The sequence below is a fragment of the Ceratotherium simum genome, chromosome 22 (genome assembly GCF_057802395.1).
Source record: "Ceratotherium simum simum isolate JZ-2026a chromosome 22, ASM5780239v1, whole genome shotgun sequence".
Classification (NCBI taxonomy): domain Eukaryota; kingdom Metazoa; phylum Chordata; class Mammalia; order Perissodactyla; family Rhinocerotidae; genus Ceratotherium; species Ceratotherium simum.
In genome coordinates this window covers 4,070,727-4,095,293 of record NC_141921.1, presented here as the reverse complement: position 1 = coordinate 4,095,293, position 24,567 = coordinate 4,070,727, and the positions used below count along the sequence as shown (strand labels likewise).

General features: G+C 43.6%; 1 long non-coding RNA gene across 1 annotated transcript in view; it reads left to right on the top strand.

Moving 5' to 3' along the window:
• Positions 1-24,254, top strand: part of LOC147914040 (uncharacterized) — a 120,762-nt gene extending 96,508 nt beyond the window's left edge. The window contains exons 3-4 of the long non-coding RNA XR_015555733.1: positions 10,175-10,266; positions 23,051-24,254. This is a non-coding gene — a long non-coding RNA (uncharacterized LOC147914040). The remainder of the gene's footprint in view (positions 1-10,174; positions 10,267-23,050) is intronic.
• Positions 24,255-24,567: the final 313 nt, after the last annotated feature.

Sequence of the window (24,567 nt, the reverse complement as noted above, 5' to 3'; positions counted from 1 at the left end):
GCCAGAGAGACCCGTTGCTAAGCCCTTCTAGGCCTCATCTGTGAAACCAGGAGGATCTCATGCAGGGCTGTTGTAAACATTAGCAATGCTACGTCTAGATCAACCAAATTTAATAGTCAATAAATCTTAGTTATTTTTATTGTTTCAAGTAAAATATAAATTTTTGTTTAAAACAAGTGAATTCTTCTGTGTAATAAGCACAGCATTCAACTTCAAAAACACACTGCAATCTCGACACGCAAACCAATCTAGAGAAGATCTTTTAAGAGTCTGAAATGTGTAGCATCCCCTTTACAGACTTTGGGCGCAGTGTTTTGTACCGAGCACCGCCCGTAGAGGTCCCTGTGTCGCAGGGACCGGCTCAAGATGCTGATGCTGTGGTTTGTTCCTCTTCAGGGTGTCCCTGTAAAGGCCTTGGCGGGTACACAGGGGCTGCAGGGGTGTCCCAGGCTCACAGTCTCAAAGCCCCCAAAGATGAAGGTGGGATCAGTTCAGCTTTCTCACCTCATCCTTGTGGAAGCAAGTGGAGACCTGAAAAACTAGAAGCAACGCCGTCTTTGTTCGGCACAGTGCCAGCCCGATATTCCCCGTGGGGGCTGTTATTTTAGCACTGCTTTCTTCACTGTGTTTGTTTATCTGGGAGCCTGGCTGGCCCATTAGGATTTCTTGTCCTTCTATTAGACGTCAGTTTGTCTGCTCGTTTATCCCATTATCAGAGAAAAATTAATTAGCTGAAAGACTGTGTTCCTTCTGACTATTTCCTCACCCACCTGGGGTCTTCGTGGCTGGGGGACTCTGGGACCCCACAGACACTAGCCCCTTGGCTGCCGTGGCTGTGCAGGCCATGGAACAGCACATTGCAATGGGTGCAGGTGGTGACGCTGGGTCACCGGCTTCTCTGTGTTGTGCTGAGGCAGTGGCTGTTAGAACTCTGCAGCTGGGAGGGTTTCACTAACAGCCACGGGAAACCAGGAAGCTCCCCCTGTGCTTCTCTGAGCCCCACCAAATACCGGTGGTCCTAAGGTTCAGTATTTGACAAACGTTTATTGACTTCCCCCCAAAAGGTCAATTCCAGTGCCAGGCGCTTCTTCTTCTAAGCTTTTTACCGCATAATCTCCTTGGCCTTGGACTAGCCATCTGCTTTTTTTGTGCCTGTTCAAGTGCTACTCATCCTTTAAGATCCAAGCCAGATGTCACTTCCTCTTGGCAGATGGATGGTGCTTTCTTGTGTGCCCTTAGCATCCTAAATTCTTCTTGAGTGTGAGAGCATCCATATCTTACGTATTTCTTTAAAACAAGGGTCTAGTACTGTGCCTGGTATGTACACATTCTCCCTGCCTGAAGTGTTCTCCTTCCTTCCACCCAATCCCCATTCACCTCATTAATACCTCCTTAGTCTTCAAGTCTCAGCTGAAGCATCACTTAATCCAGGGGCCTTTCTTGACTCCATAGACTGGATGCGACTGCCCTCGTCTGTGGTCCCATAGCACTCTGTACCTCACCACCATAGCCCTTCTCATCCTTTTCTGTAATAGTATGCTTAATTGTCTCTCCTCCTCTCTAGAAAGTCAGCTCTGGAAGGACAGAAACCCTGCTTGTTTTGTTTACTGCTGCGTCCTTAGAACCTAACCTCCCTTCAGGCCCATAGTAAGCACTCAGTAAATATCGAGTGAATGAATCAGTGAATGAATGAATGACAAAATCTGGGTCCAGGTCCCTTTAGCTGTATCTTTGGAAAAGTCCGTCTTCTGCTTTGACCCACAATTTCTTCTTTGCTAAAGGGACAGATAATCTCCCCAACCCCTCCCAGCTCTGACCCTGCTATCTCGTGACCTGTTTTACTAGCTATCTCCAGCTCACGTTCTGGCCCATCCAGCGTGAGTCACGCCTCAAGAACTGCAGGCGCTTGCTCACTCGCAGGATTTTACATTCTTTGGAGAACCTTTCACTCTTCAAATATTATCTTTCTGATGTGGTCCTTGGCAGCGTCGTAGAACTCTCCAGCTTACTCGGGTCAGGTCACTGTTGGGGGCAGACACCTTCGCTGCTCTCTCAGTTCCCGGCGGCCTTGGCCTCGTGCATTCCCATCAGGGGCCCCAGAAGAGGGTGGGGTCTGCGAAGCCCGGGATAGAGCATGCTGTGATTCTCCTGCAGCCTAAGAGGAAGGCAAGCTGTGACTCAGGATTTGTGAAATGTTAGCTTGAGGGTGAGTAAGACCGGACTGAGGCTGTATGTCTTGGGAGGAAGTGAGTCTAGTTAATTGGAATTGGAGCCAGAAGGCCATTTCCCGCCACTGCCACTCCCACCTTTGGCAGTGTCCTCATTAACACGTTAGTCTATCCTTTCTGGGCCCCAGTTTTTTAATCCGTAAAATGGCTACATTATCACTCAGCCTGCTCACCCCATAGCATGATTTAGAAGTGCGGAGGGAACACATTTTCATTTTCATTGAATATCTACCATGTGACAGGCACTTTACATCTGGTGTTTAATCTAATCCTCAGAACCACCCCACGGGGTTGTGGGGTGAGATGAGATTCTGGATTTCTGTACAGCAGCATTCCCCTGATCGTGTGTTGGAACACTCTTCCATCTGAGGTTACTAGATAAGGGTTTGGTGGTCGAACATGTCTCTTTAATCCTACATTCCCTCAAATTAAGCAGGACCGCCCAGAGCATTTTCTACAACAACACGCACCCTTTGGGACTCAGTGGCATAAAGTAACCAAGATTGTAAGGGAAAGGCTCCAGCCACTCCAGAACTCTGACGTTTATGCTCAGGAGCCTGAAATCTGGCTCCCTAGTGCTCGAGTTGTTAGATAGGGCAGCCATCTCCCCAGACAGGACCTGCCAAGGCAGCCACTGTATGACCCCACTTGTAGACTTTTACTTTCCGCTCCTGTGACTACGTTCTGCTTGTGCGGAGGTCTCCGTACCCAAGTGAGGCATTCTTTCACCGGGGGCACAGCAATGGTTCTTTTGGGGAGGAAGCTGAACCACCACCTGCCTATTGTCAGTGTCCTTCATGCCCTTGATGAAGAGGCAAAAAAGGAGGTTGCTGTGCTTTGTAGGGTGACTAATTCTGGTGATCGAGGGGAAGTAGGGTTGCTGCTAACAGAATCGGCAGGGCAGAATAATATATCTGGAATTAAGAAGCTCCTCTGTGGGGTCTTCTACATTTTTTTTTTTAACATTTAGGAATTAAAAAAAAAAAGGAAGACCCCTAAGTCTCCATACTGGTGAGATCAATGGCTCAAATCCCTCAGAAATGAGGATTTGGTTTGAGTCACCCCACAAAGTCAAGATTTCTGAGCAGCTGAGATGCTGGCTGAGAGCAGAGCAAACATGATAGTAACTCTTTCTTTCTCCATCACTCTTTCTAACTGTGGTTTCATGACGTGTGACAGAGCTCGCTGGAGGATATGGTCTTGATCGTGTTGCAGTGTAACACGTTTCCCTGTCCTTCCCTGGTGCCCTCACTATTTCACTTGTGTGTGTGGTGGTGGTGGACTTTGCAGCTTTGTCCATAGGCTACAGAATATTAAGATAGAATTGTGATGGAACTAGAGGAGGAATGAATGTTACCCAGAGGTCTGGGACTTGTTGCCCAGGGCCAATAACTGACGAGACTTTGGGTTGGCCTCCTTTACGCAGAGGGCAAGCCCACTCCCATGGACGGAGAGTCTCCTTGTGTTAGATTTCTGTTGCTGTCATAATTTTCATTGTCAAGTTCCAGTATGGAAGAAAAGTCTACATGAAAGTTGGGCAGCTAAGGAGGGGACTGTAGAGGACATCGTTATGTTCTCTGCCTGGTTTTCCACTCTTTTTGAACTCTGCAGAGTTTTTAGCCTCATGAGTCTGCCTCCTGAAGGTTTCACAGGTCAGTCACCCCGAGGAGCAGCTTGAGGAAGCAGGGCCTTCTCAGATCCATTTGGTGGCCACCACGGGCTGGGCGTGCGGCTCTGGTGCAGAAGCGCTACTGTTGGGGTGACGGTGGCGAGGCCAGTGTCCACTTGCATTCGGCAGGGCAGCGGCAGCCACAGCAGGTTCCCCCTGAGACCAGGCTTTTGGGCATTGTCTGTTCAAGCTTTCCTTGCCTTCTAGCCCTCCCGACATCCTTGAAAAAACTTGTCTTCTACATAATCAGCCAGGATCAGCTCCTGATTCTTGCGGCAAGAAAGTCTGACATATAGAAGTTGGAATAGTAGTTATAATAATAACAAAAGAAAATCTTTAAACACCTACTGTGTGTCAAGCACCCTACTGTCTTATGCTAGACATGCATTATCTCATTTCCTCCTTGCAACAATCTCACAGATTTGGTATATTTTTACTTCTTCATTTTGTTTTGTTTTTAGTGGAGGAGGTCACCAAAGCTTACAGAGATTTTAGAATTTGTCCAAGGTCACAAATTAGGAATGTATGTTCATGAAGCTTGAAAGCAGCAGAAAATAAGTCATCCCAGGCCTTGTGTGCCCGACGAGTTAGGACTACAAAATAATGTTTTAGACTTTTATTATGGGGAATTTTAAAACATGCACAAAAAGACAGAATAATGTAACAAATCTCCGTGTACCCACCAGACTGGTTTTAGCAGATCATCAATATGCAGAACAGTGTAATAGGCTTCATACTATTAGTTTGAGTATACGGGAGCTAGCTCTACTGAGTTTTCTCGAATGTTGTGAGGTTTATGTTATGTAAAATTTAGAACTTGTAGGTTAAAATATCATTAAAATTAAAAGACAAACAGTAAACTGTGAAACTTATTTGCCACAGATGTGGGACATTATAAAAATATCTTTACTATATAAAGAACTCATGCATAGTGATAAGAAAATCAATAAATGTAGCAGAAAAGTGGGTCAAAGGTACAAACGCACAGTTCCTACAGAAAGAACCAACAATAGCTATCAAGCTTATTGGTAATCAAAGCAATGAAAATAGAAAAATGCTGTTTTCACCTATGAAATGGAAAATTTAAAAAATGGGTATTCACGTTGTGCTGAAGGCAAGGTGATTTAGTATAACCCTACTGGAAATTAATTTGACAAAATGTATTATGGACTTAAAAACGTTTATATTCTTTGATCTAAAAGTTCCACCGGGAGAATCTTCTCCTAAGGAAAATATGAGAGGTGTGGAAAAGATTTCTATACAAAGAATCTCATTATAGCATAAATTATAAGAGCAAAAATAAAACTAAAAACCTAAAAATAGGAGAAAGATTGTGTAAATTTATGGTTCTTACACAGATAGAATATTATAGAACCATTTTTTTGTGTGGAAAATGGTCATATATATAAAGTATGATTTCATTTATGTAAAATTTATCTCTTTCTCCACATGCAGGAAAAAAACCATTAGAAAGAAATACACTAACATGTTAACAGTGGTATCTTTGGATTATGGGATTGTGGATTAAAAAATTTTTTCTCTCTATTCTTGTCTGTATTTTCTCCATTTTTCATGAGGAATGTGTATTTCCCTCTAGAATCAGAAAAGAAACTTAATAGAAAGTTGATTTAAAATAATGCTATTCAGCAAAAACCTTCATAACTTAATTATTGTGAACTAGTGAGCAGTATAAATGACTATTATTAACGCTAATGATAATTATTGAGTACTTACTATTCGTAGTAATACTGATAACAATTATTGAGTACTTACTATATGGAAGGCATTTAAAGATTTTTATCCTTAATATCAATTGCTACCTGCAACACAGACTTATAGTAAGGATTGTAATCATCCCCATTCTATAGATGAGAAAACTGAGACTCCTAATTGATAAGTGGCTAGCTCAGAGTCACAGAGCTTTCACTGGTGGAGTCAGGGCTTGAACTAGCTTTGTTGACATCAGGGCCCCTGTCCTTTCCCACTAGAAGTCCATTGGTGAACACATTTCCCTCCTGGACAGCACGAGGTATCTCATAGCTCAGCCCTTCCACAGTGAGCCTGCGTCAGAAGGCAATGTGAGTCAAGGCCGGCCCAGCACTGAGTCCAACCTCCTTTGATTGTTAGAGTCAATTGGTTATTGGAGGACCAATTTGAAGAGAAAATCCAATTTTCCCCAAGGCTGAGGAATACAGGCTTTTCTTCGTATTTCATTCACTGTAAACAGCAAACCTGCCAGAGAGCTGAGGCATTACATGCTGACATTTTCCTAAACAGAAACCTCTGTTATCCATTTTCTCTGCCTCCGTGTCTGACCCAAACCCGTGCAGATGGACATAGACTTTTTCATTTTTTTTGTGAGGAAGCTCAGCCCTGAGCTAACATCTGTGCTAATCCTCCTCTTTTTGCTGAGGAAGACCGGCTCTGAGCTAACGTCTATTGCCAATCCTCCTCCTTTTTTTCCCCCAAAGCCCCAGTAGATAGTTGTATGTCATAGTTGCACATCCTTCTAGTTGCTGTATGTGGGACGTGGCCTCAGCGTGGCCGGAGAAGCGGTGCGTCGGTGCTCGCCCGGGATCCGAACCCGGGCCGCCAGTAGCGGAGCGCTCGCACTTAATCGCTAAGCCACGGGGCCGGCCCCGGACATAGACTTTTTCTTTAGAAACACCAGTATCTTCAATGAGGCTACAATCCAGGCCTCCAGGTCCGGAAGCCTTTTCTACCTCCTTCCATGCTGTCCACAACTCGGTGATGTCCATGACATTGTTAATATTTAACTCACACAGGGAAACCTTCTTTTCTTTATTTTTCCATTTCTTAAAAGGGAGCAGTGTTTGGCTGGGTCACTTTGGTGTCCAGGACCTGCCCACACCTTGCAGAGTTGTGGTAAGGATTAGCGATAGTGGGAGAAAGACTATTATTCTGTACACTCCATGAAGACAGGATCCCACCAGCCTTGTCCCGATGGGTATCTCCATTTCTTGGCACGGTGCCCTGCACGGAGCGGGTCCTCAGCAGATCTTTGATGAGCAGCGGTGTGAATGAATGAACACAGCACACAGCACTGGAGGAGTGCAGGCACTCAACAAACCCTAGCCGTGACTCGCTGTCACCCAGGCCCTCTCTGGCCCTAAGTCTGCGCGTCTGTATTACAAAGGGCTTGCACTAGTTGATCTCAAGGGTCCCCTCTGGCTCTGACATCTGTGCCTGTATCTAAATACTCCTGAAGTGAGCTGGGGCTCAGGGAGGAAAGATGATCTTCCCAGCATGTGCACAGAATTATTTGATGTGTTCACCATGTGAGACAAGAGCCTGTGAGTGTGTACCCTCCCAGGGCTCGCTCTGCCCCCTCCAGTAGCCCATCTGGGCCTCTCTCGCATGGCAGTCTGCAACATCTGTCAGGAGCACTTGGTGCCAGGATGACTCTTGCCTTAAGTATGTCCTTGGAAAGCCCTGGAGATAGGAAGTCTTCCGCGAGTTTATGTAACTCGATGAGTGGCCACAAGAATGTGCACAAAGAGTTCTGATTCCACAGAGGATCAGCCTTCTGTGACCACTCAGGGTGACTCAACCGATGGCCGCACACAGCTGGCAAACTCTGGAGGACAGAGAGCCCCTGGTGAAGGGCGCAGGAAGTCCTGCCTCTACTTTATATATTTTTTGGTGGTTATTCCCCTTTTTTATTCTAAAAAGGAAGAGTTTGAGATGGCTGAACCAAACAGAAAGAGTAAGAAAAATGAAAGAATGAAAAATAAATGAGGAAATCAGGAGGAAGGGAAAAGAAGGTACGCCGGGGGTCTTCTGCTTGACCTTCCAGACCCACTCTGCACCCTTCTCCGTCCCGCTCTCTGCTCTGGGATGCTGGCCTGTGTGGCCCACATCTGGATCCTCTTTGGGTTTGTCCACGGGACCACCAGCGGATCAGAGGGAGAAGGGGGTGAGGTCAGGAGGTCATTTCAGGCAGGCTGTGTCCTTCCATAGAGGACACAAATCCTCCCACAGTAACCTTCTCAACAAGACCCTCTCTTTCTAGACAGGTAACTTCTCTGTCCCCTGGAACTAGGGGTGATAAACTCCACTGTTACTGGCCCCTGGTCACTGTGTACCCCCTCTACCTCCAGCCCACACCTCTGTAAGTAGTCCTATTGTAAAGAAAGCCTTCTTGAATTACCCTAATTTGAGTGCACCATCTGTTTCCTGTTAGGATTCTGATTGATACATAAGGATAGAAAAAATGAGAGGCAGTCGGAAATAATTCTCATAAATGAAACACAAATTGTAGTGCCCTATACATGTGCTCCCCAAAAAAGATGCATATGTGCATGGTGGCACATTTGACTCTGAGCTTCCTAGGGACCAAAGCAACAGAACCATAGGAAGAGATCTCTAGTTTTATTTCTTCTTCCTGCCAGAGCCTGAAGGCTCTTCCTAAATAAAACTCTTACCGTCATTCTCATTTACTTGTGTTGTGGGTTGAATTGGGTCCCTCAAAAGATACAGTCAAGTCCTAACACCTAGTATCTGTGAACGTGATCTTATTTGGAAAGAGTGTCTTTGCAGATGTAATAAAGTTAAAATGAGGTCATACTGATTAGGCTGGGCCCTAATCCCATGACGGGTGTCCTTATAAGACGAGGGAGATCTGGAGGCAGAGGCACACACAGGGAGAACACCGTGTGGAGACGGAGGTGGAAGAGAGATGCGCAACCACCAGAAGCTGGGGGAGAGGAATGGATCAGACACTCCCTCCGAGCCTCCAGAGGGAACCAACCCTGTGGACACCTGGATTTCAGACTTCTAGCCTCCAGAGCTATGAGAGAAGACGTTTCTGCTGTTTTAAGCCACTGAGTTTGTGGTAATTCATCACGGCAGCCCTAAGAAAACTAATACACCTTGACATGACACCAAGGCTCTTCGCGATCTGGCCTCGCCTACCTTTCTAGCTTCATCTCCTACCACTTTACCCTTTAAGCTCTGGTTCTCGTATGTGTCGTGCTATTTCAGATTTCCAGGCCTTTGGCTCTGTTCTTATTGCTGCCTATAACTATAGCTTTTTCTGCTTTTCTGGACTTGGTGAAATCTTTTTCACCCTTATAGATTCAGCTCAGGTGACACTTCTCCAGGAGACCTTCCCGTCACTCCCAGCTGAGTTGGGTCCACATCTTTGGACTCTCATGTCATCCATAATAGGTAGCTGAAGCATTTGTTTCCCTCCCCAGATGGTAACCTCCTGAAAGGCAAGGTCCTGTTCATCTCTGCTTCCCCAGGGTCTAGAATGGTGCCTGGGGCACGCAGATGCCTTATCCGCGTTTATGGAATGGTACAGCTCCTTAGCATGGCATTTGCATGGGACCTGCTATAGCCAGGCACTTTTCTAGGCACTTTGTACCCATTTCATTTGTGGATGAGGAAATTGAGGCTTGGAGAGTGTGATGGCTAATTTTATGCATCCACCTGGCTAGGTGACGTGCCGAGTGTTTGGTCAAACATCAGTCTAGATGTAGTAAAGGTATTTTTAAGATGTTATTAACATTTAAAAGAGTTGACTTTGAGTAAAGCAGATTACCCTCCATAATGGGGGTGGGCCTCATGCAATAGTTAAAGGCCGTAAGAGGAAAGACTGAGGTCCCCTAAGGAAGAAGGAATTCTGCCCCCAGAATGCCTTCAGACTCAACTGCAACATAAACTCTTATCTGAATTTCCAGCCTGCCAGCCTGCCCTACAGATTTCAGACTTACCAGCCTCCACAATCATGTGGGCCAATTCCTTAAAATAGATCACTCTTACTGTCTCCAAATATATCCTATTGGCTCTGTTTCTCTGGAGAACTCTGGCTAACACAAAGAGGATTTTTTCTGAGGTTATGTGCCTATATGTGGTTGAACTGGGATTGACATTACGTCTGACACCATACTCTAGGCTCCTCCATTCCAATCTGCTGCCTCTTACACTGGACAGATAGAGGGGGCCTGGTTAGGGAGGATCTGAACGCTGTATTTTTGTTCATAACAAATCTATCTTGAGCAATCAGCTTGGAGCCTTGCATGGACTATGTTGATCAAATAAGTTGTGTATTTACTAAATCTCGTTTTGCTTTTGCTCAGAGAGCAGAAATGTTTATTCCTTTAAAAAACACAGTGCCTAAGTGGCGCAATATGAACGGGACACAGTCCTGTTGAGAGGCTAAGATTTTGGTTGGCAGAACATAAAAAATGATGGTTTTAGGTCTCAACAGCGATGCCATTTTTCATCTCTGTGTCATATTGTGTCTATGCAGCTGAGAAATGATGGCACCGGCCAAACACCCATCCCGTCTGCATCACAGCCTGCCTCCCAGAAAGCATGTTCCAGGAGGGGACCCGTGTCACGGTGAGCCACTGGGGACGGCGGGCAGGGAATCACCCTTTACTGAGAAGTTAACATTTCCACACAGCCAGTTAATGGCACAGCTGAGATTAGAGCCCAGCTCTCCTCCCTTCCATCCACTCCATTGCTCTTAAGTGTAATTATTGTGACCATCAAATGCAGTAGAATATGGCTTTAGAAAGGGCATTTCCATGCTCCGTTTCCCAAGACTCTTCAATTTGCATGATGCATTTGAGTTAGCAAGCATCTCTTCAGTGCCTAGTCTATCAGGCCCCATGAGGAAGGGGGGCGATGAGTGTGGAAGAGGGACAGAAGTGCCAGACCCATGCCAGTCTGCAAGGTACCTGTATCTAGTGGTACATTAACAGGAGAAAGAAAATTAAAAAAAATTCAAATGGCTTTTATAATGTAGAATTATAACCAAGTACAGTCATGCTCCGCATAAAGATGTTTCAGTCAATGATGGACTACATATATGACGGTGGTCCCATAAGATTGGTACTGTATACCCTAGGAGTGTAGTAGGCTATGCCATCTAGGTTTGTGTGAGTACACTCTGTGATGTTCGTACAAGGATGACATCGCATAACGACACATCTCTCAGATCGTGTCCGCATCGTTATGCAGCATGTGCCTAGAAACATGAGTAAGACTCATATATTTCCCAAGGAGTGGGTATACAAAATTATTTTGTTATTTTGTTTTGGGGACTAAAGAGGCAAAGCAATATTCTTGTGCGCAGGGTAGAGTTTTCTTTTGAAGAGAATATTTGATTCCATTTTCAGTCATTCTGGGAATTGTTAATTCTGGGACAGAACATGATTGAAATTTTGAACTGGGTCAAGAAGATTTTGGCTGCAGACTTTGGGTTTGGGAAAGATGACTGAGACAATTTTGATGGTGGCGTGAACAAGGGTGGGGGGTACAGCGGGCTGAATAATGGCCCCCAACGATGTCAAGTCCTAATCCCTCGAACCTCTAGCTGTTATCTTATTTGGAAAAAGAGTCTTTGCAGCCGTAATTAAGACAAGGCTCTTGAGGGGGCCTGCCCCGTGGTGTAGCGGTTAAGTGCATGCGCTCCGCTGCCGGCAGCCCCGGTTCGGATCCCGGGTGCACATGGACACACCACTTGTCAGGCTGTGGCAGCGTCCCATATAAAGTGGAGGAAGATTGGCATGGATGTTAGCTCAGGGCTGATCTTCCTCAGGAAAAAAAAAAAAATACAAGGCTCTTGAGATGGGAAGATTATCCTGGATTACCCAGGTGGTCTCTAAATGCAATAAGGTATGGTTTTAAGAGGCAGGCAGAGGGAGATTTGAGGACACACAAAAAAGGGGGAGGCAATGTGATTATGGAGGCAGAGATTGGAGTGCTGCAGCCACATGTCAAGGAATGCCAACAGACGTGAGAAACTGGAAGAGGCAAGGAACAAACTCTCCCCTAGAGCCTCTGGAGGGAACATGGCCCTGTCTACACCTTGATTTTGGTCCAGTGACACTGATTTTGGACTTCTGGCCTCCAGAACTGTGAGACAATAAATTTCTCTTGTTTCAAAGCCACCCAGTTTGTGGTAATTTGCTACAGCAACTGCAGGAAACTAATACAGGGGCTTAGAGGATAGTGAGCTGCCCTCGGCCACGCAGAGGCGGGACACACACCTGAAGCATCCTGAACCTCCCACTGCACTGGTGGCAATAACGGCATTTGCAACATTGGTCCAAGCAGTTCAGAGAGGTGAGCTGATGCTGGAGCCCCCAATGTCCACGGCAGCCTCAAGGGACGGAGTCTGAATCCCAGGACCATTAGCAAGGATGAAAGGAACTAGGATTCCTAGTGGTCTATGAGGACAGCCAGACCTTTGCAGAGCAGGTGTGGGGCACAGTGTTAGCCACCATAGAGACAGTAACAGGGACTTCATGGGGTTGCAGAGGCAGGTGTGGGGCACAGTGGTAGCCACCGTAGAGATAGTGACTCCCAGTGGAGCAGGGACTTCATGGGGTTATTCAGCCCGGAGGCAGAAGAATGTCTGATGGCAAGTGCAGGCCCATCCGTAATACTTGCAGGACCCAGAGTGGGAGTTCAAATGGAACCTATATACCATATGTCTAAATATTTAAAAGTTATAGATCAACTCAATAAACTATTAAGTAATATATTTTGATAATATTTTAAAAAATGTTAAATTATAGCTTTTTTTTTTTTTGTGAGGAAGATAGGCCCTGAGCTAACATCTGCCAATCCTCCTCTTTTTTTTTTTTTGCTGAGGAAGACTGGCCCTGGGCTAACATCCGTGCCCATCTTCCTCTACTTTATATGGGACACCACCACAGCATGGCTTGACAAGCGGTGCATTGGCGCACGCCCGGGATCCGAACCGGCGAACTCCAGGCCACTGCAGTGGAGCGCGTGCACTTAACCACTTGCACCACGAGGCCGGCCCTTAAATTATAGCTTTTAAATGTAATCTTAAAACTACATTTAAAATGTAGTTTTAAATGAGTGAAAGCTGGCAAAGTATAAAATATGACTGAATTTATTATGAATATATCTGAGTGTTCCGTTAATGAGCCAACAATGGATAAGTGATAAAGCTAAGACAGACATAATTTATAAATTTTTATGTCATTCCATAAAATTAATTATTCTTGTCTCCATTTCTGAAAAATTAGCAAATACGTTGTTATATCTTCTTGGAGCATTGATCCCTTTATCATTAAGTAATGCCCTTCTTTATCCCAGATAGCTTTCCTTGCTTTGAAGTCTGCTCTGTTTGAAATTACAATAGCTACTCTTGCTTTCTTTTGATAGCATGGTATAAAAATGGACAAAATAAATGAAAAAAATGTTAGAGAAGGTAAACAAATTAGATGAGCCCAATGATCGTTTTTCTTTCTGCCCGGAGGCACTTTCTGGGCTGTGGTGTAGGATGAGGAGTCAGAGGTATAGGGAGGAGGAATTTGCTCTAATTTGCAGAGCAGAGGACCAGAGAGCAGGGAACTACACAGAGGAAAAGCTCCAGGTATCTGCATAAGGCTCCTCTTGAGTCTGTCACTGAATATTAAGCTGAACATGAATAGGGTGAAACTCGAGGAAGCCAAGAAAAGAATGACTGGGGAGCTGTAAGCAGAACAATTCACAAAGCTCCCACAGTGCTGGGAGACATTTGCAACCAGACTAGGGACCTTATTGAACACCCAAGGCATTCAGTAAACACCAGAAGGGTCATCCCTTATTAGAAATACTAAATTAGCCCTAAACTAAAGCCTACCTTTGAAAGCTTAAAACCTTTCTTGAAAGGATCAAGCTGATCCATGAGTAATTTAGCTGCCTGCCTGAACAAAGTCTAGCGTTCTTTATAGGAAGACAACAAAATCCAGTGAACAACAATGTCCAGGATCCAATTAGAAATTACTAGATATGTTAAAAAGTAGGAAAATGAGCTTAGGAAAAAAAAGAGAAAAATCAGCCAATAGAAACAGGCCCCAAAATGACAGATAATAGAAATAGCAGATAAGAACTTCATAAAAGCTGTAAATATGTTCAAATATTTAAAGGAAAACATGGACACAATAAATATTGAAGTGGAAGATATTAAAAAAACAATGAAATAGAATTCTTATGGATGAAAAATATAATTTTAAACAAAAAATTCACATCTAGTGGGATTAACATAGATTAGACATTGTAGAAGATAACATCATTGAACAATACTATTTGCATTAGTCTGCTTGGGCTGCCATAACAAAATACCACAGACTGAGTGGCTTAAACAACAGAAGTTAATTTTCTCACAGTTCTAGAGGCTAGAAGCCCAAGATCAAGGTGTTGTCACAGTTGGTTTCTGGTGAGACCTCTCTTCCTGGCTGTAGACCACTGCCTTCTCACTGTGTCCTCACATGCCTTCCCCTTTGTGTGCACAGAGAAAGAGAGAGAGAGAGAAAGAGAGAGATCTGGCATCATTTCCTCTTCCTGTAAGGATACTAGTCTTATGGGATTAGGGCCCCACTCTTACAGCCTCATTTAACCTTAATTACCTCCCTAAAGGCCTTATCTCCGAATACAGCCATATTGGGGGTTAGGGCTTCAGCATCTAAATCCTGAGGGGACATAATTCAGTACATAACACTATCCAAACTGAAGCACAGAGAGAAAAAAAAAGCTTAAAAGGAAAGAACAGAGCCTCAGTGACCCCTGGGATGTTAACTTTAGAAGATGCTGAGGAAAGGATATACGGGAATTCTCTGCACTATTTTTTGCAATTGTTCAGTAAATCTAAAATTATCTCAAAATAAAAAGTTAAAAATAAATGTCCCTACAGAAAAACAACAACAAAACATCTTAATGAATTCACATCACTGGTGAATTCTACCAAGCATTTAAGAAAGAAATAATGCCAGTCTTACACAAACTCTTTTTTAGAGGATGGGAGAATACCCTCCAACCCACTTTATGAGCCTAACATTACCCTGATACTAAAACCAGACATAGATATTACAGGAAAAGAAAATCTAAGATTAATATCCCTTATGAATATAGATGTAAAAAATGAGCAAATCATGGCCAGCAATATCCTGTGTTTATCCCAGAAATACAAGTTTGTTTTAACATCCGAAATTCAGTTAACGTAAGACGTGACATTCATAGAATAAAGGAGAAAACAATATGATTATTTCAATAGACACAGAAGAGGCATTTAACAACATTCAGCACCTATTCATGGAAAAATTCCCTGGCAAACTAGGAATAGAAAGGAACTTTCCTAACCCAATAAAGGTCATTTACAATAAAACCTACAACTGACCTCATACTTGAGGTTGAGAATGAACGCTTTTCCCCTGTAGTCAAGGATGTCCATTTTCACCAGTTCTAACCAGTATTATAGTAGATTTTCTGGACAGTCAAGAAAGTAAGGGGAAAAAGGCAGTAGATTGGAAAGGAAGAAGTAAAACTGTCTTTATTCGCAGATGACATGATCATACATGTAGAAAATTCCACAGAAACTACAAAAAAGCTATTACAATTAAGTGAATTTAGCAAGATCATAGGATACAAGTTCAATATACCAAAATCAATTGTAATTCTGTCTAGAGCAAGGAACAATTGAAGACGACATTAAAAAACACAATGTAATGTAAAGTAGTATCAAAAAGCACAAAATAGTGTAAGTTTATAAAGATATGTGAAAACTGCAAAACGCTGGTGAGAGAAATTAAGAAAAAACCTAAATTAGTAGGGTGATATACTATGCTCAAGACTCAGAAATCAATATTTTCAAGATGTCGGTTCTGTCTCAAATTGATCTACAGATGCAATTAAATTCCAATAAAAATTCCAGAAGTTTTTTTGTAGAAATTGACAAGATGATTCTGAAGTTTACATGAAAATGAACAAGACCTAAAATAGCCAAACACTTTTGAAAAAGAACAAAGTTGGAGGAGTTACATAACCTGATATCAGGATTTACTATAATACTACAGTAAGCAAAACAGAGTGGTACTGGTGTAAAGATAAACATATAGATGAACGAGACACAGTAGAGTCCAGAAAGAGACCCACAAGTATAGGATCAATTGTTTTTTGACCAAGGTGACATGATAATCCAACAGGGAAAGGATAATGTTCACAACAAATGGTACTGGAACTGGATATCCATTTGAGAAATATGAATCTTGACTCTTACCTCACACCACATACAAAAATTAGCTAGAAGCTGATCACAGATATAAATGTGAAAACTAAAACTATAGAAAAAATTGTGATCTTGGGAATTGGACAAAATTCCTTAGGACAAAATCACAAATTATAAAAAAAAAATTGATGCATTTTGCTTCTTCAAAAGTAGAAACTTCTGCTCTTCAAAGTAAAATATTAAGAAAAAATTAAAATATTAAGAAAATGAAAACTCAAGCCAAAGTCTGGAAGAAAGTATTTACAATGGATATATCCTATAAAGACTAGTATCAAGAATGTATAGGGCCCGGCCGGGTGGTGCAAGCGGTTAAGTGCACGCGCTCCGTTGCGGCGGCCCGGGGTTTGCTGGTTTGGATCCCGGGAGCGCACCGACGCACTGCTTGGCAAGCCATGCTGTGGCGGCGTCCCATATAATGTGGAGGAAGATGGGCCCGGATGTTAGCCCAGGGCCAGTCTTCCTCAGCAAAAAGAGGAGGATTGGCAGATGTTAGCTCAGGGCTGATCTTCCTCAAAAAAAGAATGTATGTAGAACCTCTACAATCAATAAGAAGAAGACAAACATCCAGCAAAACACAGGCAAAAGATTTGAACAGACACTACATGAACGAAGATAAATGAATGGCCAATAATCACATTAAAATGTGTTCAACATCATTAGGAGTTTAGCAATTAAAATTACAATGTGATTCCATTATGCACCTACCTGAATGGCTAAAATTAAAAAGACTGACCATACCAAGGCTTGGAAAGTTTGGAGCAACTGGAAGTCTCATAGATTGCTGGTGGGAGTGTACAATGGTACAGTTTGGCAGTTTCATATCAAGTTAATCATACACTAACCATACAAACCAGCTACTCTACTCTTAGGCATTTATGCAAGAGGAATGAACACATGTACACACATGAACAAATGTTCACAGCATTTTCATTCATGATAGTCTCTAACTGGAAACAACCCAAATGATCCTCAGCAGGTGAATGGCTAAGCAAATTGTGGTATGTCCATGCAATGGAATACTACTTAGCAATAAGAAGAAACAAATTCTGATACGTGTAGCAACATGGATAAATCTCAAAAGTTGAGTAAAAGAAGAAATGTTGAGTGAAAGAAGCCAGGGACTAAAGACTACATACTGTATGATTCCACTTATGTGGATTCCAGAGCAGGCATCACTAGTCCACAGATCAGCAGTTGTCTAGGGCCAGCGTAGGGGGTGGGAGGCAGGACTGATAGCAAAGGCGAAGGAGGAAACGTTCTGGGATGATGGAAACATTTTATACCTTAATTGTGGTGGTGGTTACGCTGGTGTGTGCGTTTGTCACAACTCATCTGTATACTTAAAACATGCATTTTAGGGTAAGTTATATCCCGATAAAATTGATATAAATGTGACAATAAATTACTTGAATGCATTTAGTTGGTATTCCTACTGTGTGTTAGAGAGAGTTGGCAGGTCAAATATGATACGTGTTTCATCAGATCTTACAACTTTGAGCAGTTTTGAAAATATTGAATATAATCTTTGAATTGCTCCAAAGAATGACTTTGGTATCGGCACAATGGAGGCTGAATCTCCTGGTAACAAATTCAATTGTGTACCATGCAAAGCATAAAGAATACTTCTGGATTCGGGCTGTATGTCCTTTCCTATCCTATTCTCCAGTAGGTAGCATCTTTATCACAGGCTTACCCGCAATAATCTATTAAATCAATGCCTAAGACTGAAGTTGATTTTTTCAGTTTTTCAATGAAGTCAAAACCTGCACATTTTAGAAGACCTGTGAAATGAATCTAATACTCATTAATTTCAATTTTTTTTCCGGTGTTCTACATGACTTTTATGCCTGCTACAAACTAGTTGAATTGAGTAATACTATTTAATAGTATATACTGATATTATTTTGAAATTTAAAAATAACTTTTCTTCTTTCTTTTTTCTCCATTAAATTAAAATTTTCATTTTGAATTCTTCCTCCTGCAGGGTAATCATTTGTCTCATTATTTTAAAAATAAATCTTGCAGGTTCTGCTATTATAGCATCAAATGCCAAAATCGTTTTAACTAAACCTAAAATTTTCCATGGTGGTCTATAGATAGTAGTATGCTTTTAATTCCAGGTAAAGTATCATTCATGATGTTTGGCTAAATATTGGACAAATAACATTGTTGTTTAAAACATCATGCCAATATCCAATATCACTTGCCTTTTTGGGTACTAAGAAATCTTGCCATTTTATAAGACTTATTTTCAGTTCTAGGAATTGCAAAGGTTTTTTTCACTGTTTCCAATTTTTATTTATTTATTTATTTTTTATGAGGAAGACCAGCCCTGAGCTAACATCCGATGCCAATCCTCCTCTTTTTTTTTCTGAGGAAGATTGGCCCTGAGCTAACATCCACGCCCATCTTCCTCTGCTTTATCTGGGACGCCGCCACAGCATGGCTTGACAAGCGGTGCATCAGTGCGCGCCCGCGATCTGAACCTGAGAACCCCTGGCCGCTGAAGCGGAGCGCGCCCTTAACCACTACGTCACCGGGCCAGCACCTCACTGTTTCTAATTTTTAAAAATTTTAGTAGACCTTCTCTTTAAGTTTTTCTATTTCCTTGTTCTTTTTAGCCTTTTTTCTTTTCTGAATTTCCCTTTCCTATTTTCTATTTCTATCATGATCACAACTTGTGCTCATTCTCAATAATCTATTCTAAAGGATTAAAAATAAAATGTAAGTGTCTTCAAAGTACATATAATTTGAATATTTTCATCAATAAATGTAAAGATAAAAATGACTATTCTTCCTAGGTTTTTCAAAAAGTTATTTTTTAAGATATTCAAAGCAAAAGGCAAATACAAATTATGCTAAATGAATATCAAAACCATAAAATATTTAAAGATAAAATTTTATTTATATTTGTGAAATTTTAATTAAGAATATTTAAATATTTTTATGAAAATGAGACTATTAAAAATTCTAAAATTCAATGGCTAATTACACCTTTATAGAGTTATCACACTTCATTCATGTTTCATCTAGACCTACATATAGACGCATTTCTAAGCAACTGAATTGTTGACTATTACAGTGTTCCTTCGCTATTGCAAACGCTATTGTGTTCATTTGCGTTCATTTGTAAATACCTTTGACATTATGAACTGGGTTGTTAAAAAAGTAAGAAACGGACTGTCAGCACTACTGGAAAGCAGTCCTCTGCCTTGCAGGGTGGCTGCATCTGCAGCATCTGAGAGGAAGGATTTGACCCTCCAGCGTGTCTTTTCGCTCTCCCAGGCGCTTCTGCCCCTCAGTTCTCTTGGCTCTCAGCAGCAGAGTCGTCTCTGATATTGGCAGCACAAACTCGCACAGCGCTTGGACCCAGTTGCTCTCTGGTTCAAAGACAGAGGGAAAGAGAGGAGGCCTTTTTCTGGAGCCTGAACAGAGTTAGTCCGGGAACGGCTGTGTTGTACGTGGCGCTGTGCCAGTGCTGAGCCCCAGCCATCAGTGACAGAGGTGCCCACGTGTTCTTTAGCGAGTTCTGTGTGTGTGTGTGTATGTGACATGGGGGCCCTCTAACCGGTAGGCCCATGCCTGGGGCCCCTCTCCCCCAGGACTAGGGGTGGTACTGGTCAAGCCAGCCTCTTGAGCAGTAGACATGTGGGCTGCAGAGCAGAACTGTATAGAAACACAGAGAACGGCAGGCCTCTTTCACAACCTCCTGGTTAGAGGACTTCCGAGTTCCTTGGCACCTTGGTGCTCAGGGGAAACTATCTTTCTTCTTTTGAGCTCTGACCTAACTTGAACCAGAGAAATTCCATTCTAAATTTTTAATCAGTTTTATATATTGGACTTTTGCCCATGAGTTTGTTAGGGAAAAAAAAGAATTCTTTTACTGAAAAAAAAAAAAGATGGAAAAAGTGATCTGGTCCAGTTACCACCCCACACCCCATTTATAATTGGGAAGGCGGAGGCCCAGACAAGGACAGCGATCTGTCCAAGTTGATTCTCCAGGTAGCTACAAGGCCCAGACCAGAAGCCAGGTGCCCAGACGCCCTGCACACTGTGCTTTTTTTTGCCTCATGGAGTCAATTAAGGATGGAATAAACAGCTTATTACTGTGTTGATCTCAGAGAAGAATTTTATGAGCTGTTCAGCCTCTTCCCAGAGTTGGCCTGGCCCTAAGTGGGCTAGAAGACGTTGTGTCCCTGATGAGCCCTTAAGATTTTGGAGGCCATTGCTGAAACTGGAGATCTCACGCTCATACCCGCTCTTGGCTGACTTGAACTTTTTCCACTGCAGATGGAATAACTGGTGAGAAAACAGGAGCATCACGTTTGAGCTCTGTCCTGTTCCCTCTCTGTCCATCTGTGCTTCTCTTCCTCTCCATCTCCATTCCACGTTCATTCAAAAACATTTATTAGTACCTCCTGTGGACCAGTTATCACACGACAGTAGCTCAGGGGCACAGTGGGCCTTTGTCTGTCTTTCTTTAATCTGTTTGTCTGTCTGTGTTTCCTTGTTTCTTATTGCGTCTCTCATCTACATATGCGTGTGTATTTGTGTGTACCTTTTTCTTTTTGTCAATGTCTCTCTTTTCCTTCTCCATCTTTCTTTCTTCTTTTTATTTTTGTATCTCTCCGCCTTTCTCGATTTCTGTCTTCTCTTATGTCTCCCTGTATTGCTCTCTCTGTCTTTCTTTTTCTTTTTAGCTTCTCTTACTTTTCCATTGTTGTTTGCTTCTCTCTCTCTATTTCTCCTTCTGTCTCTCCCTGCTTCTCTGTGTTGCTGTGTCTGTTTCCCTCTCTGTCCTCTGACTCTCTTTACAGAACGTTTGTTTGTTCGTGCACAAAGTGTGGGGCTGCAAAGGGCTCTTGAATTTCTGTTCTTCACCCAAGTCTGCGGGAGGACACTGAGGCCACCCCATTTGTTAAGCTGATTTCATAAGATTTTCCTCTTCTGATTATTTGATTATGTAAACACATTTTGGTCCCACTGAAGAGGAGATCTGGATCTCATTGGGTTTGTACACTGAAGAAGTAGGGGCCAGATGTTTTTTTTCAGGTTGTAAGGAGACTTGGCCTAGTTTTAAATATAAGTGAAATGGTTTCTTTGAGCTGGAGATTCTAAAGGAATTTTGAAGGAGGTTGGAGCCCGTAAAACCCAAATTTGCAGTTCTATTCCTCAGAGTGGAAGCCAGGTTGATAAAATAGTCATTGAGCGCTTCCTATATACCAGGCTCTCTGGTAGGGGCCAGAGAAACAGATGTGAACCATCGTCTTTTAGGGCCACACAGTCTAGTAGGGAGAATTTCCTGGGTAGTAGAGAGGGTTCTTTACTTGTCTAAGTGTTTTAACAAAGGGAAGTCAATGCTATGAGAATTAGTCATTAGGCCTGGAGTAATCAAAGAGGGCTTCATCAAGATGGTGGTATTTGATCTGGGCCTTGAAACATGAATAGGAGTTTTCCAGGAAGAAAAGGATGAAGGACGTTCTTTGTAGAGGAGATGGCACAAAAGGATAAAGCAGTTTGGGATATTGAGAACATAGTGTGTAAAAGGATGAGGCTGCAAAATTACGTTGGGGCCTGAACGTAGGGGCTTTGCATGCTAGGATGAGGAATTTGCCCTTTTTCCTGATGGTCGTTGGGGTCATGGTTGGGTTTTAAGCAACAGTGTGGCAGAGTTAGTGCAGGGGATGGAAGGGAGGTGTCCAGACTTGAGACCAGGGAGGAGACTGAGGCAGCACTCCAGGCAAGAGAGGATGCGGCCACTGTTCTAATGTTCCTCCTCATTACATCATGTGTTTCCTTCAAATTTGGTTCCTTCTGCTCTGGTTATATGAGGGTTTATAGTCATTAAAAAATTTAATGAATCTCTACTATGTACTAGGCTCTTCGGGAGGTATTAGGGATACGGCGATGGGTAAGACATGGTTGAGTTGGAGTCTCAAGGAGCTTAAAATTGGGAGGGGCTATAGACACATTGACAGGTAATTTCTTCATAACCCTTTATGTGCTAGGACAGAGGAAATAACAGGAGAATGTGGGGGCCCAGAAGAGGAACCTACCACAGTATGGGAGGAGGCCAGTCACGGTGGGCTTCCTGGAAGAAGTGAGGCTTTAGTTGAGCTTGAAAGGCAGGCCAGAGTTATCTGGAACCATAGTTTTCAGAGTGTGGTCCCTAGCCTAGAAGCACCAGCATTGCCTGGGAAGTTGTGAGAAATGCAAATCCACACCTACTGAATCAGAAACTCTGTATAGGGTCCCAGCAATCTGTGTTTTAACCAGTCCATCGATGTATGCTTAAATTTGAGAACCACTGATCTAGGCAAGGGAGGGAGGAGTTGCCCCAGGCCAACAGAGCAGGTATGCAAAGGCATGGAGATGGCAGGTGTCCAGGTGGGGACATCACTCAGGGTCACTGTGTGGTTGTGCCACGAGAAGAGCCTGGAAGTCTGGCTGGGACAGACGATGGAGGGCCCTAAATATCGGCAACGGAATGTGGACTGTAGGGACTGTGGAGCCACAGAAGGCTTCTGTAGAGGAGATGGGCATGGTCAGCTGTCTCTGTAGAATCTGGCATGAGGGGGCATATGTAAAGCAGGTACTCAATCAGCATTTATTGAACTGACCTGGAATAGTCCCCTTTATTCGATGACCGTGCTCCAGGTGAGGGAGGGCAAACACTCCTCTCTTGTGCCGGCTCTGGTCCAGTAGCAGCTGCCTGAGTGCTGTGTTGAGAAGGATCCTGAAGTTAAGTCTGGGATGTAAGGAGATGAGGTTTGTGACTAAGTGGGCAAGTTTGCCATGGACAAGAGCAGCAGGGGGGGGGGGGTGAGGCTGTGGTGGCTCACGTGCTACGTATTAAATTTGAGTCGCTCCTGCCAGGTAATTTACAAAATGAAAACAAACCCATGTGTTTTGCAGAACTCATTTGTACTCAGGAAACCCAGCCCTGCTCCTAGTCAGTACCGGCTAGAATCAATTCTAAGTTATGTGGAGTCAAGTCATTGAGGGACATGCGGTCCTCTCCTCTTCACACCCCACGATTGAAACCCCTCCTATTTCTTGACACAATGACTGAATTTCTACCATTATGCTTTTCTTTAGGGCTGGGCAGCTGAAGTCCCTATAGAACCGAGGAAGTTACAAGAGAAGAGGAATCAGCTCGTCAAGAACACATCATTCAGCCACGGCCATCCATCAGGGACCTGCCAGATGCCAGGCCCAGCTCTTTGGAGGGGAAGAACACAAACTGTTCAGTAAGAAACTGCAATATGAAAGAAAACTTTCTATCCAGGTAGCCCTCACGGCACAGGGGTCTGAACGGGTGCCAGCTGGGAGGCCTGGAGCACAGCCCGAAGAGCCCTCCTCTGGTGCAAAAGGAATTTGAAGACGTGCATTTCATCTTTAAAATGTGCAGTCTTAAAATTCCACTCCACAGTACGCACATCTGGGCTTATTTTAATGCAGGTATTTTTGACATCAAATAATGTTTAAATTACTCACCAGCAAGTGAAAAGGATGCCCCAGGTGGGTGCCCAGTGTTTATCCTGCCTCTGCACAGGCACTGCCAGTACACCACTGTGTCCTGGGGGATTTGTGTGCTCCGGGTGGGGACAAATCACTGCCGGAATGAGCAGGGGAAGCCTGTTTGACCAGCTGTGTGACATTGGGTGAATTACTTCACCTCTCTGAGTTTGTTTCCTCCTCTGTATAATGGAAAATTAAGAATAGGAAGAGATAAAATAGATGAAAGTGTGTAGCACAGACCTTGGCACATATTAGGCCCTCAATACATTTTAGTTAAATCCCCACGTCAAGGAACCCGAGTCATGTCGACCACAGTAAACATAAATTATTCTTAACGCACAGTTAGGCCTGGGGAGACTGAGACTGTTAAAGGGTCAGTTTAGATTTTTGGGTAATCTCTGCCATTTCCCCTCCCTGTCAATTGCTGGGATACTTCTGTGAGAACCCAGAGGGAGGAGGGTCGTTCCTCCTGGGGATCCTGGATCGTTCCGGGGACGTGGCATTGAGCTGGGCCTTGTGGGGTGGGTAGATGTTGAGCAGGCTCCTGACTGAATCCTGGATGGTGAAGAAGGAAACTTAAGACTGGACGAGCAGATGTGAGTCTGAGCCTGAGAGTCCAGGCTGCTTGAAGGAGTCTAATTTTTATTCCTGTGGCCATAGGGAGCCATTGAGGATTTTTGAGCATAGGGGACTGCTTATGAGAACTGCATGTGAGAAAGAACGTTTGAATATAAGCCTCTTGAGGACAGAGTTTTCCCCCTGTGGGTTCCTGCTGTAGCCCCTGTGCCCACAACAGTATCTGGCACAGTTCAATGTCCAGTAACTGATATTAGAATGAATGAATGAGTGGATGACTCGGGCAGCAGGCATGTGGGATAGGTTGGATAGGACACGCCTGGAGGCAGGAGAACCAGGCCAGAGGCTGGCAGTGCCGGTCCCCAGGGGTTGGCCGTGGGGTGGGGTGAGGGAACAGCTGGGGGAGACCCTGTGAACATTGCCCCTCTCCTGCTCTCTGCACCTCCTGTGGAGTGTTGACCACTCTCTGAATCCAGGGAACGCTTCAGGGCAGCATAATTCATCCTGACAGCCCTGGC